Source organism: Rhinopithecus bieti, unplaced genomic scaffold, assembly GCF_001698545.2.
Source record: "Rhinopithecus bieti isolate Rb0 unplaced genomic scaffold, ASM169854v2 scaffold_19482, whole genome shotgun sequence".
NCBI classification, from domain to species: Eukaryota; Metazoa; Chordata; class Mammalia; order Primates; family Cercopithecidae; genus Rhinopithecus; species Rhinopithecus bieti.
Genome location: NW_016809768.1, coordinates 959,327 through 975,563, shown reverse-complemented (window position 1 = coordinate 975,563; position 16,237 = coordinate 959,327). Strand labels below are relative to the sequence as shown.

The 16,237-nt window shown below is 42.2% G+C and overlaps 1 long non-coding RNA gene across 1 annotated transcript in view; it reads right to left on the bottom strand.

The window, feature by feature from the left end:
- LOC108540998 (uncharacterized) overlaps positions 1 to 12,295 on the bottom strand; it is an 87,490-nt gene extending 75,195 nt beyond the window's left edge. Inside the window, exon 1 of the long non-coding RNA XR_001888828.1 lies at positions 9,926 to 12,295. This is a non-coding gene — a long non-coding RNA (uncharacterized LOC108540998). The remainder of the gene's footprint in view (positions 1 to 9,925) is intronic.
- Positions 12,296 to 16,237: the final 3,942 nt, after the last annotated feature.

Here is a 16,237-nt window from a genome sequence, read left to right as displayed (position 1 = left end):
TCCTTTTGTTAAAGCAAAAAAATTTGAACACTCTCTACTGGTCTGAGAACTTCATTGTGGTTGCCTCCCAACCAGACTACCTGAATCTACCTCCCCACCTTTCTGTTTATTCTACACACAGCAGCCCGAGCGATCCTGTGAAAGCATGCATCAGATCATGGGATTCCATGGCTCCAGTTCCTCCAAGAGCTTCTCATCTCAACCAGGGAAAAACCCAAAGTCCCCCAGTGGCCTCAGCTTCTCCCTACCTCTCTGATCTCACACCCCAACCCTCACCTCTGACTCACCCAGCTCAGAGCTGTGCTGGCTTTCTCTCTATTTCTAGAGCCTTGCCAGATGTAGCCAGTCCCTCTGGGGGGAATTTTCTCCCCAGTAAGCATGTTGATGGTGGGCTGTCTCGCCTTAAGTTTTCAATGTAAATGTCATCTTCTCAGAGGAACTTTTTCCAGCCACTGTTGTTAAAATTTCAGTTGCCACTTTACATTTTACATCCCTCTCCCCTGCTTTAGGTTTCCCATAACAGTTACTACTCTTGACATACCACATACCTGACCTATCTGGCACTTTCTTGTCTGCCTCCCTCCCAAGAAAGTGACATTTCTGATGGAAGGAGTTATTGTCTGTTTTGTTCAGTAGCTCCACTGTCTAGCACTGTGCCTTGCACATAGTAGGTCCTCAATGAATATTTTTAAATGAATAAATGGATAGATGAATGGATGAATTTATGGACAGATGGGGATGGATAATAGATAGATAAATGGTTGAATGGATGGATAAATGGATGGATGGGTGGATGGGTGGATAAATGGATGGGTGGACGGATGGATGGGCAGATACATAAAAAGATGGGTGAATGAGTGTATCATTCCTCTAACCCAGAAAAAGCACGGTTGTCTGCATAAGAAGTGCCTAAACTTGAGAGTACTGGGACCACCAGCAGAGATTCTGATTCAGTAGGTTTGGAACAGGGCCTAGGAATATCATTATAATAGGCTCCCCAGGGTTCATTTTATACAGTGAAGTTTGAGTTCAAGGGATGACAGAGAGGTCCGCAAAAGGTTGGCTTGAACATCTGGCTGAATGATATGTGATGTGCACATTAGACACTCAGGGAACATTCTCTGGGAAAGACGGGATTTAAGGAGAGGTGACAGTGGACTTACTTTGTTTGAAGAGCATGTCGTCTGTCATATGTCTTCCTTCAAGCTTTCACAAACTGTTTACGCTACGACCTGAATTCCACTTGGAAAATGCATCAATAGAGCACGTACTGTGACCTCCTCCATCCTCAACAGTGGAGGTCATTCGTCTCCTGGCTTCCTTGCTGGGAAAGTGATGAGAACTTGGAGCAGCAGAGACTCCTCATAACACATCAGCCCACCTGTCACCTGCTATCATAATCAAACGTCACATTCAACCAGCACCTTGCACGCTCTGAGCTTGACGCATGTATTTGCACTGCCTTTTCAGGAGTCACTTCATCCAGTTCCCTGGCAGTTACTTTCGAGCTAGAAGACACTAGCTCCATGTTCCACAGTACTTCATGCATGCCTGTCTCCTAGCCTTGCCAATACAGTGTCATGAAGAATCTGTGCATGTAAAGGTCCAGTCATCTTTCATCACCAGGGCTGAAATAAGTGGTCATTCAGTAAATGTTTGCAGACAGGAAAGAAGGAAGTACGGGGAAGGAAGGAGGGAGGGATAGTGTAACAGAGTGAAGCCACAGCAGTTTAGCAGAATAAGACACAAGGCACCAGCCAGGTGCAGCGGCTCATGCTTGTAATTCTAGCATTTTGGGAGGCTGAGACAGGAGGATAATTTGAAGTCAGGAGTTTGAGGCCAGCCTGAGCAACATAAAAGTATCTTTAAAAATTAAAAAATATATACAAGCATTAATTTAACAAAGATGTGAAAAGAAAACCAGTAGCAAGAAGAGTGGAGGCACAGTCGTTTAACAGATGCTGCCAGCACCCCACCAGCATCACCTACGTACTCTCCATTCATATACATGCCCACGGCTTGTGACCTTCAGACCCCTGCGCCTGCTGCACGAAAGAGTTCAATGGCTGCAGGGCCAGGCATGGCCAACCAAGCTGGGGAGTTAATATCCCAGGGCTGCTCTCAACCATGATGGAAGGGAGTGAGTGGGTGAATACCCAGCTTCCCCCTCCCCCAGGAGAATGTAGTGGATAAGCCCGAATGCCCTCGGGGGGAGGTGGGGGGGACCTGCTTACAATAACTCCCTGCCTTGGTTTCCTACCCTCCCCAGCCCCTTTCCCGACTCACTTGCCATGGCTCTCTAGGATCACCTCTAAAATACATGACTTGCACTCACATCTTGGTTTGGGGGTCTGCTTCTGGGGGAGCCCAACCTAAGCCAGTCCCCAGCTGGAATAAGCTAAATCACTTGCACAGATGTGAGACATGCTAGAAGTTGCAATCGTCTCACATTGTCTCTGAGGGCTCTGAAAATGTACAGAATTATTAAAAACCTTGCCATTGACTAAAGAAAGCCTTAGATCTGGCCCGACGGCTGACCAGTTATAAAAACAGTTGAAAGTAATTGCATGCTTCCAACTACCACCTCCACCCCCAACAGGGTAATGCTTCAATTCCCTGCTCTGTGCAGTGATTTCCTGGACCCTTATTTTCATCTTCTGACTCCTCTACTGCTGTAGGAAAAGTTCCCTTGTGCAGCTCAGAGCCTTTTTCTGTTCAACCAGCTCCCAAGCATCACCCACCTGGGAGAGCTGTGCAGGAGAATCAGGCTCTGTGTGTCTACACAGTGAAGTGACCCTGACTGAAAAAAAAATTAACAACTGAAACATGCACCAAGTGGGGTACATTTTGAGCGTGTAGGCATATATTATGTAATCTGAGTTTTTCTATGAGAGTTACAGACACAAATGACCAATTATGTAATGACCCTATTCGGCTTCAAACTGATTTCTTGGCTTGAGGTGGGGGAGGCTGGCCCTGTGCTCACCAGTCTTCCCCTCACAGCATGTGTCCTTTGTGGGGTCACCACCTCTTCCCACATCTGTGCTCCTCTCCGGAATGGCACCTCCAGAGAGCAGACGCAGTGTCTTCCTCACCATCGTATTCTCCACAACCCACACAGTGTCCAGGGTCACTCCGGAGATGCCGGCTGAGTGAATGCAGATGGATGAATTCATGGTCTTTTGCTCATTTTCTCTCCGTCCTTTAGGTGTCAGAAGACATGCACTTCCAGGAAATTATTTTTCCAAGAACCTGCCTTTACGGCGATGCTCACATTTTAAAAGGACCGTTCGGAGGAACATAAAAGTTTATATTTGTTTTTATACAGTCTAAGAATTGGTCTTTTAACAGAAGAGTTTAAACATTGACTTTGCCGTATTAACTGATTTGCTTGGTCTTAATTCTGTCATCTTAATTTATGATGTGTATTTATGTTTCCCTCATGCTTCCGATGTATTTCCTTCCCTACCTTTTGCCGTATTGCCAGGCAGGACTTGTTCTCTTTTTTCTGGATGATTTGTGAGTTTTCCGTTCACTTCACTAACAACGGTAATGCTTACGTCTGATTTGTACATACACACACATATATATATTTAAATCAACATTTCTATAAACTGCATCTTTTAGCTCTCTCACGTAGGATGAGGTGTTAACACGTAGCATGTTATTGGTCTTTTACCTTTCTCACGTAGGATGAAAGCAGGTAGCACGTTATTGGTTTTCTTTCTTTTGCTCTATCTCCCTTCCAAGCTGTTAGTAAACTCAGTGGGAATTTAAAATGCAGATGATTAGCATTAAACTATTTTTACATTACAGATCATTTCTCTTTAGTATTATTATTATTATTTTTTTTTTGAGACGGACCCTCACTCTTGTCACCCAGGCTAGAGTGCAGTGGCGCTATCTCAGCTCACTGCAACCTCCACCTCCCACGTTTAAGTGATTCTCCTGCCTCAGCTTTCTGAGTAGCTGGGATTACAGGAATGTGCCACCATGCCCAGCTAATTCTTGTACTTTTAGTAGACACAGAATTTTGCCATGTTGGCCAAGCTGGTCTCAAACTCCTGACCTCAGGTGGTGATCCTCCCGCCTCAGCCTCTGAAAGTGCTGGGATTATAGGCGTGAGCCACTGCAACTAGCTTCTTTTTAGTATTATTATTATTTTTTTTACTTTTGCATTGAGGCATTGAGTTTTATAAACTTGTTATCGATGTTGATTTACTCCTTCATGTCCATGTCATGTGGTTTATTTTATACCAATCTTCCCTGTGATTGCCTTCCACATTTTGATCATTGCTCAGTTCTCAGGAGATCTTTCCTGGCAACTTTCACAGTGAGGCAAGGGGCCCTTCCAGTTCCTGAGATCGTTGTGATTGTGGCCACAGGAAGGGACGAGACTTGGCAAGATCAGATGCTGGGGCCACAGATGTCCCCTCAACACTCAGAAGTCACTGGTCCACTGTGACTGATACATCTTGCTGCAAAGAAGTGAAATGTCTGTTTTGTTTCAGCAGGTTGCCTGTATTTCTGGAATGTTGAAATCTTCACAGAGATGTATCTAATTGTATGCTTTTCTTCTTAAAATCCGAAATGCAAATAGTTTCACTTTTTTCTGATTAGAAAAACTAATAAATGCTCAGTTTTCTGGAGGAGCCAATCTACCACTGGCTACTTTGATTAGAAACAAAACAAAACTTACAAAGCATCCTTCTCAGTTTATACTGTTCCCTTTTCTCTAAAGAATGTCCTCAAATCTCCTTGAGAACGTGAATTGGTTATTGCAGAGCTCTCTTGTGCTCCTGAGGCAGGCTGTCAGCATGGGGAGGATTTGTACAGGCTGGTCCCTTCTTTAAAACCACGGATGCTGTTCAGATATCTCACAGTTTCCAGTGTGCTGGATGTTTGCTGGAGAGATGTGTTAGTTCCTGAGCTCTCGGCTGAGGATCTTGAGAGGCGCCTGACCCCTGGAGCCAGGTTCCTTTCAGAGTGCCACAGAGCCTGTTCTCTAATCTGCTAGGGGGATGTAACCCCAAAGGTCACATTCTTTGTAGTCTTTAATTCACATATAAACACTAACAGTATCTCATACTGCTGGCTAATTTTAAATTAGAAATGTTCTGTTACTTGTACCTCTTTAAGGAAGAGACCACACATTTCTACTTTTTATTCCCTTAACACCCTGTTCGAAGGTAATATACATCAACTGACTTGTTTGCATGGTGGAATTATGGGAAACACAAAATATAGGCATGTTTGCTAGACAGATATTTGAATGTAATATTTTATTCTTTCTTCTAGGTCGCTTGGAAAGGGTCCTGACCCACCCACCATGTCAAGCAATTATTTTTCTGGACAGCTTCCTGATGTCCCCTGGGAGAGAGAGAGAGCGTGACAGCCAGTGAGGGAAAGCATGCCACAGATCCCGCCTGCTAACCTGGCAGGAGGGTGCTTGCAACACCTAATTTATCAACGCTTGTTTTCCCTGCTGGAGCCAAGTACACAGAATCACTCCACCAACGAAGAAGGAGAAAGGGGAAGCCATTCTTCACCTTTTCCAGCAATGTATTTTTGTTTTGGTCAATTTCCCAAATAAATTATGGTCTTGTCTTATTGCTGCATTGGTGGAATTCTTGCTAGTGTTATTTAGTACATTTTAAAGCTGTGTGAAACCAAAAGGTACTTAACATGTTAAAAAAAAAAAAAAAAAAAGGAAAGCCAAATTGGATGGTAAATTTTTTACATTGTTTCATTGGCTCCAGTTGGAGCTTAATCATCACGACCCTTCATTCCACAGTGCCTGCTTCAAGATGCAGCACAAATAAAAATTGCAAGAGTCTGGATGTTTTGCTTTCGTGTAATTCATTAGGCATTTCCCTGCGTGCTATGATAAATGTCTCTCTCAAGCAGAAATTTCATCTCACCTGTGTATGTCCCTAGTTCACTCTGTGGAATCAGTCTCAGGAAATATAAGCTAATGATGTCTGTGGTTCTGAAATTTTCTCGTTATTTGTTTGAGACATTTAAAAAAAAACCTGTGGACAGATTATTAAAAGGATGCTGAGCAATGAAAACATTATTAGACCTTATTATTGTTTATTGTACCCAGATGTTGTGCATTTTACACATCCCAAAGGATGAGTACTAATGTCAGATATCAAAATCTTACTTTTCTTGCAGATATCGAGTCTAAATTTTTCTCATTAAAAACAAAACATTTACACTGAACAAATGGTGTGTGTCTGGGTGAAGCATCAGGTCTCAACAAAGCAGCACTGCTAAACAAGACTTAGGACATAACTAAGGTGATCAAAACAAAGCTGAGGCTACTGTTGGAAATACTGGTCTAAAAAAAGGAGGGGTGTGGTGTGCTTGTTTATTAATTTTATAGAATTTTCCATTTGGAAAAGAAATAAATGCATATATCCAAGGTGAAATAAGCCATTCTAGCAAACATGCAGAGGAATAATTTTCAAGAATTTTTTGTTTTTAATGAAAAGGAAAGCAAATCAAAGAAAACCTGGATAAGTGTTAAAGAGTACTAAATTCATAGTAAGGTTCAGGCAATCTGCCCACTGCAATCAGAAAGGTTTTGGCTGTTAGTCATTTAAGACACACAATGGGAAAATAAATGAAGAAGGAGGAAGGGGAAATGGGAAATTGTAGTTTGGCAGCAAAATTAGTCCAACTAGCTCCATTAGATATTAAACCATGTCATAAAGCAAATAATTGAAATAATGAGGAGCTAGTTTTTTTAAAGGTATATAGGGTAGCATAACAGAATCAACAAAAATAAGACTTTTATGTAACAATTCAATATACAATAAATAAGCACTCCATTTGGGGAGAAGAATCATATAATAAATGATGCTGGGATGGCTTGTGAGTAATTTGGAGAAAACTGATCTAGAATGAGAGCCAATATTCCACATTCACCACTCTTTAGTCTTTTGGGTTTCTATTACCTTGGCCAATGGAGGAAGACAGCAAAAAACAGGAAGGAGGGAGGAAGAGAATGAAAGGAGTCATTTCTCCCTGGCACTCCATGCCAGGTTGCTCCAGAAGGCTGTGTCCCTGTCCTAAGGGCTACAGCTTGGCTTGGGCAGCCTTTCCATACAACATTCCAGGTTCCAGAAACTGCTTACTCACCTGCTCCTGCAGGTGCAGGGATGACAATCACTTCCAGCTGGGCTGGGCCCAGCAGGCCGCATCATTCCTTGTTGACGCCCTCAACTCCGCTGGCACTATCTCGATCATCCTTAGGCTCACCTCAGTTGCCCAGTCCCAGTGGGCCTCTGGTTCCTCCTGGGGTACTGACTGATCCAGGTGCCCTGAGATTCAGTCACTAAGTTTCAGCTTCCTATGTGATGGGGTTTGGATCTGTCCTTGTCCAAATCTCATATTGAATTGTAATCCCCCAATGTTGGAGGTGGGGCCTGGTGAGAGGTGATTGCATTATGGGGGTGGATTTCTCACAAATGGTTTAGTGCCATTCCGTTAGTGCTAGCCTCATGACAGTGAGTGAGTTCTTGCAAAATCTGGTCATTTGAAAGTGCTCCTGCTTTTGCCATGTGACGTGTGACATGCCTACTCCCCCTTCACCTTCCACCACGATTGTAAGTTTCCCGAGGTTTCCCCAGAAACTGAGCAGATGCCAGGATCATGCTTTCTATACAGCCTGAGGAACCATGAGCCAATTAAACCTCTTTTCTCTATAAATTATCCAGTCTCAGGTATTTTTTATAGCAATGCGAGAGCAGCCTAAGATTGTGCAATTTCAGAATGCCGAGTTTCTCCATTCACCCAAGACTGGGGAGTGCTCCTGTAGCCTGATTCATGCTCACAGACATGCAAATGGATGGTGGGTGTGAATGAACATAATGCTCTAACTGAAGTCATTCTCACCAGGCAATTCTGCTCCCCAGGGGACATTTGGCAATGGCTGGAGACATTTTTAGTCACCATAACCTGTTGGGGAGGGTGAGGCGTGCTACCAGCCTCTGGTAGGTGGAGGCCAGGGATGCTCCCAAGCATCCCCAATGCACAAGACAGCCCCCATGACGAAGTACGACCCTGCCCGAATGTCCACAGTTAGTGTTTCCCTTGTGACCTGGTGAAGCCCTGCTCGGATTGCGGGGAGGATGGTGCATTCACAAAGGCCAGTCCGCAAAGCATACTCTTCTCTCAAAGTCAATAAACCTATTTGGAAAACAAAATTTCTACCATTGACCCATTGGTGAGCACCAACCAGAGGATAAGGGGTGAGTGGGTGGCCTTAAGAGAAACAGTACTTGAGAGCTGTTGGGCTCCGAACGCCCAGTTTCTCTATCTCCACCCAGGGGATGGACCTCTCTTGGGAACTGGGCAGCTCCTGTGGCTGCTCAGAAGGGCCTGCTGGTGTGCCTCGGTGGAGAGTGTGTGGGACACAGACTCTGTGCAGGCTGCGGGGAGTCAGTCCAGGTTCCAGCACTCACTGTTCCCTGAGGTTAGTTTATTTCATCTCTGTTAGATTCCGCCTAATTATTCATCACATGTGGGTACTAATGGTGGCAAATTTTGTAGGGCTGTATGGGAATTCAATGAGATAATGCATGTGAGAGGCTTATGTTAACCTCCTGTGAAAGTGGTCCTACAAGGAGAGGCCTAGAGTCAAATTCCTTGTAGAAAATGCTGGGTTAAATGAAATTAACCTGGATTTGCTTGTTTTCCTAGTAGGGCCTCTCAGAGCATTTAAAGCATTATTGAGCATTTCATCTCTCTAAGAGAGGCGAACAATATACAGAAGTCTGCATACCCAGGCACCCTCGATCCCCGTATTACCTTACAGAAGTGACCTTCTCCAGCACACACCGCCGGAAACACTACTGAGCACGCTGACAAATGACCCAGTTCCTAGTGTATATATACAGGTGCCTGAGCTCATTAATTTTCTACTGGTCACTGTGAGCTTCTCTTTAAGAGGGTGGCATTGTCTGGTTTTTCCAAATCAAGGTCCTCTCTTTTGGAGTCTATAGCTATGTTGGCCAATTTTATCCACCTGACTTTCCTGTTGTTTTTCTTTGCTCAGTTTTAATACTGGCCTGGATTTTAGACCTGCATTGTTATTAAATAAATGTAATATCTTTTGTTTTCCAACATTTAGTCTTATTAGCTTTATTCAAAAAACAAAAGGTTAAATTGGGCTACCTGCTCAACATCATCTGGGTCTATGTGAAAAATGAAAAAAAAAACAAAAAACCTCTCTCCATGTTATTGTCACTTCAATTCAGGAAATGGAAATCAATACAGATATAGAAGTGGCAAGGTTTACCTTATTTTTCAGAGTCCAAAACATACGTATTTAAAATGTGTTAATAAGCCATAAAACATTCTACAAAATATAGAAACATTTAGTCTCAACCTTGTGTTTCAGAAACACTCCCCTGAAAATATAAGTAAATTCAAATTGCAGACTACCTAATCATTAATGAAAGAAAAGGAAAAGAACTAGATGGGTGCGGTGGCTTACACCTGTAATCCCAGCACTTTGGGAGGTTGAAGCAGGTGGATCACTTGAGGCCAAGAGTTCAAGACCAGCCTGGCCAACGTAGTGAAACCCATCTCTACTAAAAAGTACAAAAATTAGCCGGGCGTAGTGGCACATGCTTGTAATCCCAGCTGCTGGGGAGGCTGAAGCATGAGAATTGCTTGAACCCGGGAGGCGGAGGTTGCAATGAGCTGAAATCGTGCCACTGCACTTCAGCCTGGGCAACAGAGTGAGACTCTGTCTCAAAAAAAAAAAAAAAAAAAAAAAAAAAAAAAAAACTTAAGAATGTGAAGCTTCATGCACTAATGATTCAAAGTTTGGGGAAAGTACTGAATCATCCACACTATAATATCAGGGCAATTGGCCATCTGAATAACACATTATGAGCCACAGGTCACTTACCTCTGTAGTTAGAGAACTTGCAAGAAACCAGACAGGCCACAGAGCACCAGGAGAGACAAGGAAATCCATGTGTCATAGACAGAACTGTGTCTTCCCCGAATTCATCTGCTGAAGTCTTAGTCCTCAGTACCTCAGAATGTGACCGTATTTGGAGACAGGTTATTTAAAGAGGCAATTAGGTTAAAATGAGGTCATTCACATTAAGTCCTAATTTACATGACCAGTCTCTTTATAAGAAGAGGTGATTAGGACAGAGACTCAACAGAAAGAAGACCGTGTGAAGGTGCATGGAGGAGATGACTGTCTACAAGCCAAGGAGACCGGTCTCAGAAGGAACCAAGCCTACAGACACAGTGATCTCAGACTTTCAGCCTCCAGAACTGAAAGACAATAAATATCTGTGGTTTAAGCCACCCAGTCAATGGAACTGAGTTATGGTAGCCCTGGCAATCTCATACACCTTGGCTCTGGGTTAGACATCCTCTGGGTTTAAGCCACCCAGTCGATGGAACTGAGTTATGGTAGCCCTGGCAATCTCATACACCATGGCTCTGGGTTAGACATCCTCTGGGCTCATCCCCAAGTGTGAATTCCCATGATTAAGCACCATGGTTGTCCCCTGCACAGGCTGCTGCTGGACTGTGCCATCACTTAGACTGGCTTTTCTCATCATGGGCTCCTTCTTTGAGATGTAACCAAGGCTCTGCTATGTGTTCAGCTTATCAAGGTTTTCCAGGATAGCCATGACATCTGGTTTCATTGACTAAAATGAGATTTCAGTTTCAGTCCAACGACTTGACACTCCATGTTCATTTTTCGGTCTGTTTCAGAATAATTTCAGAAGGAGTCAACTGATTTCATCAAAAGCGTTGTGTGACAGAAGGGTTCCAAATCTGAAATCCAATCTGTGGGCCAGGCTAATGTTTTGAAACAATAGCTTCAATATGGATTCAAATAGGCGCTGCTATGATTAGACTGAAAAAAAAAATCTGTTCAGCTGCAAGAACATAAAAAAGAACAGACAGAGGAGAGAAAGAAAATGAGAGAGAGGTTTATTTTTACTAGGGTACTTAACTGGTAAAAACTGGAAGAGTGGCAAGCAAGGATTCGGATGATGATAAGAATAGTTCTTGTTTGCGGAACACCTCCTCTGGCTCAGGTACTCTACTCCCATGTTGGATGCTCTCCACCTCCCTGACAAGCACGTGTTAGCATTGTCAAGACCTATACACCATGATGGCGGGACGAAGATGGTAAATGAGCTGCCCAGGGCCGTACAGCTAGTAGGATACCCACCTACTCTAAACTGACTTAAAGGCAGACACTGCTCCCATCGTGGTGTGCTGCCTCCTCCAAACAGGCAGGATTTTGGAAACGATACCCAGGAAGCCCTAGGCAGTGGGCAGAGCTGAGCACAGCCCCAGGCCTTGGTATTATAAAGTGAAGATTTCCAATGCAGGCCTTCTTGTTCTGATGGGGCAGGTTCCTGCCACACAGGATGTCTGCATATGTCTGGGAAAGACATTGCTGAGATCATTTAACTGTTGTCAGTGGCAAACAGTTGTGAACAAAGAAGCCAGATGCATGAAGTGCTGTATTTCAGCACTTCCAAATGGTCCAGGCTTTATACACCCCTGTTTTGCAGTCAAAGAGATATTGTCAGTTTTAATTGTTCCAATCAATATCAGAATAATTTTAGAGAGTCATTTAATGCAAGGATGACTCATTTTAAACAAAGCAATTAATATTGTCTAACACAGTGCCGGGCAACTGATCCCACTGAGAACACTCCAGCATGCCATTATTTCAGAGTGAAGATCTCTAATCCAGGCATTCCTGTGGGGACTGGTTTGTCTTAGGCTTGGATAGACAAACAAAAAATAACATTTCAAATAGACGCTGAGGCAGAATTCATATCATTCATCATAGATTTCTAGCAAAATTGTTTTAAGAAACCCTCCTTAAAATGTTGAAATGCCCTTACATATCACATTCATAATAAGATTCATAATATAATTCATAATATGCATAACAATCATAATAATAATAAGCATGTACATAATAAGAGTGAAGCAATCTAGACTTCCTCAAGTTAAAAAATGAAACAAAGATAACCACCAATCCCATTACTTTTCTATATTTTTTAAGTACCCTGCAATGCAGTAACACAAAAGAAAAATAAATAGTGGTGACTGGATTCACTGGAGAGATATTTAATAAGTTGCTGCCAGATGCTCTCAGCATGGGGAGGCAGTGGTCAGTTAGGTAATCTTCTGACCCATATGGAGTTTATCTTCTAATATGGTTTTGCTGTGTCCCCACCCAAAGCTCATGTTGAATTGTAATTCCCAATGTTGAGGGAGGGACCTGGTGGAAGGTGACCATGGGGACAGATTTCCCCCTTGCTATTCTCATGATAGTGAGTGAGTGCTCACGAGAACAAGCTTAACAAAAGTGTGTGGCACTTCCCCCTTCACTCTCTTCCTCCTGCTCCAACATGTGAAGACGTGATGGCTTCCCCTTTGCCTTTGGCCATGATTTTAAGTTTCCTGAGGCCTCCCAGCCATGCTTCCTGTACAGCCTGTGGAACTGTAAGTCAGTTAAATGTCTTTTATTCCTAAATCACCCAGTGTCAGGTAGTTCTTTATAGCAATGTGAGAACAGACTAATACACCTATGGAGGGACAGAAACAAGGTTTGCAGGAATAAGTAAGCAGGTGAATGGCAGGTCATGGTAAATGTAATGATTACGGGTTTTCAAGGTAGCATGGCATAAAGTGGCAGAGATTGAGCCTCTATTTAAGTAGTAAACAGGCCTCTGTGAGGAAGTGATACTGGAAATGCGACCTGAATGCTGAGAGGAGCCAGCCCTTTGAAAGCTGCGGGAAGAACATCAAGGGTGGAGGGAAAGTGTGAGCAAAGACCCTGGAGCAGGAACACACTTGGCATCTTCTGAGGGACAGGAAGAAAGCAGTGAGGATGCAGCGCTAGACAGGAGAGGACAAACCGGGACGAAGCCAGGAGAGACAAGACCAGGCTGTCCAGGGAGAGGAGTTGGGGTCCATCAAAGGGCAATGGGGATGCAGCAACAGGTTGATAAACAAAATACCACATACACGCATGGAGGGGAATATTATCCAGCCTTAAAGAGGAAGGAGATCCAGACCCCAGCTACAACATGGATAAACCCTGAGGACATCACACTCAGTGAAATAAACCGGTTGCAAAACACAAATGCTGCATGATTCCACTTACATGGGCTTCCTAGAGCAAGTCCAATTCATGAAGACAGGAGCAGAGTGGTGGCTACCAGGGGCTGAAGGGATGGGGAGGGGTTGTTTAATGGGGACAGAGTTTCAGTTTTGCAAGATGCACAAGTTCTGGAGATCTGTGGCACAACAATGTCGCAGAAATGCTTAATGCTACTCAACTACATGCTTAAAAATGGTAAGATGGCAAATTTTATGTTACTTTTTTTTGGTTATCACAATCAAAAATATAGTTTTCAAAAGGGCAATGGGGAACTGTGGAAAAGCACAGACACTTAGATTTTTTAAAGCATGATTAGTTTAAGATGACTGGACTCCACCTCCAAAAAGTCTAAAAGACAAACTTACTGAAAACATAAACATAATTTAAAAAAAAAACCCTCTGAAGAAGAAGACCCCTCTGTATATAAGAAAAATATACAAAAAAGTAGCAAAGTCATTAATTATAGGAAACAAATAAACAAAACCATTGTGAAATTCAAGATCCCATTTATAAAACATTCAAGAATCTGAAATCGTAATAATCGTAATAAACAGAATTGTATATCATCATTATTAAAAACCTTGTGGCCGGACCTGGTGGCTCATGTCTGTAATCCCAGCACTGTGGGAGGCCAAGGCGGGCAGATCACAAGGTCAGGAGTTTGTGATCAGTCTGGTCAACATAGTGAAACCCCGTCTCTACTAAAAATACAAAAATTCGCCAGGCGTGGTGGCGTGTGCCTGCAGTCCCAGCTACTCGGCAGGGGCTGAGGCAGGAGAATTGCTTGAACCCAAGAGGTGGAGCTTGCGGTGAGCCAAGATCGCGCCACTGCACTCCAGCTTGGGCAACAGAGTGAGACTTTGTCTCAGAAAAAAAAAAATTCCTTGCAAAGTTATTGAAGAGGTACTCAATAAATTGCTGCTGGATGAATGAGCAAAATTAGAATGTCTTACCAGGAGTATAAAAAGAAGACAAAGAAAGTAGAGAAACATTGTGTTCTATTTCACAGATATAATGGGATTCCAACTGAAATATAAATAAAGTCCTTTTTTATAAATAACTCAGCCAAATATTGTCAAATTCATTCAGCAAAAATAAAATAGAGGTGAATTTGCCACGAAGCTGAGGACACAGAGGTTTCAGGGCCCCTCATTTGCTCTCTTTCACAGAGGGAGCCTGGATGTTTTGTATTAATAATTTTGTCTTGTTTTTCTTAAGAGGGCACTCAAACGGTGTAAGTTTTATGTTCCACAAAACGCATAGTCTTCCCTGTGTGGGTATGTTAGCAACTATTCCAAGTAGAAGAAAATAAACCTTGGCCTTTTTGAAAAACATAATATTAGCTCCCATGGCAATAAAATGCCAAGTAGAATTGCAAAGAAAAGAAAATAAAGATGAAAGGAAGGCATAGGCACAGCAGAATAGACCCAGAATAATATATTATTATGCAATCTTCTCAAAACAAAAGGATAAGGAATATAAATAATGTTGGGATAATCTGGGAGCAATTTGGAGAAAACCTAATTTATATCCATACTTTACACCATAATCCCTGAATAAAGGAGGCTGTTTCGTCATTACAAATATATTTGTAGAGAAAAATCAGCAGAAAATATCCTACCTTTGAAGAAATAATAAATAATTTTTTTTCAAAATTCAAGGAAATATGAAATGGACTGATGGGCAATGCAATGTTGAAATTTTCGACTGCATTGATTAAAATAAAATGTAGGGGAGACGTGTAAGATAAAATATTTACATGAATTACGTCTACAAATGTGATTAATATTGATAATGACCTTTGAAAATGCTCATGCATATTTGGAAAGACTTAAGACCTTCATAAAAAAATGAGTCAAGGCCAACTACAAAAAATATACACATATAAGCGGATAAAAATAATAAATCAGCACTTGAATAAACATAAAGTAAGATAAAAATAACGTAAAATAAAATATAAAATAACATAAGATAAAAATTAGCCTAACAGCATATGTGAACTTTTAAAACTTAAATGAGAAAATAGTTTAAATAATAACATCTGTTGCTGGTGAAGCTGGGATAAAACTAATATATACATAGACGTGTGTATGCATCTGTGTGTATATAATACGCAGTTGATAGCATTGTACATTAGTACAAACTTTTAGATCACTGTGCTTTGGCAACTAAATTTTTTAACCTTGTTTTCCCACATCTAGAAATGTATCTAGCAGGAATGATTAAAGAAATAATTAAATAGAAGCTATAATTGGCCGGACACGGTGGTCACTCCTGTAATCTCAGCACCATGGGAGGTCGAGGTGGGTGGGTCATGAGGTCAGGAGACCGAGACCATCCTGGTCAACATGGTGAAACTCCGTCTCTACTAAAAGTACGAAAATTAGCTGGGCGTGGTGGTGTGCACTTGTAGTCCCAGCCACTCGGGAGAGACTGAGGCAGGAGAGTCGCTTGAACCTGGGAGGCAGAAGTTGCAGTGAGCCAAGATAGTGCCACTGTACTCCAGCCTGGGAGACAGAGCAAGACTCCATCTATAAAAAAAAAAAAAAAAAAAAAAAAAGAAGCTATAATGTATAATTTAAAATTAATTGTGGCCGTGATATCTGTTAGAGAAACAAGTAAGAACAACTTAAATGTTGAATAACAGAGAAATAGATGAGCAAATTCTGGTACTTCAATATGATTCATTTTAACAAAGTGGTTAAAAGACCATGTAGAAACTCAGACAAGTGTACACTGTAATATAAAATGAATCAAGTATGTGAACACAGACCCAAGGTGAACAAATGCCTACCCCATCCACCCACCCGTTAGAGAACAACAAGTTAGATTCAACGTCTCTTTGGCCCTTGGGATGTGTGTGTGGCCGGGGTGGAGAGGGGGTGTAGGGGTTGGTGCTCAGAACTAATGGGAATTGCCAGATATCATAACTACTTTAAGTAAGAAAACAGTGAATTCCCATATTTTATTTTTTTAACCCATAGTGTGTTTTTATTAAGATTCTGCCTTTTAGGGCTAGACCCTCTTAAATGTCAAAACCAGAGTGAAGATGTCCATTAC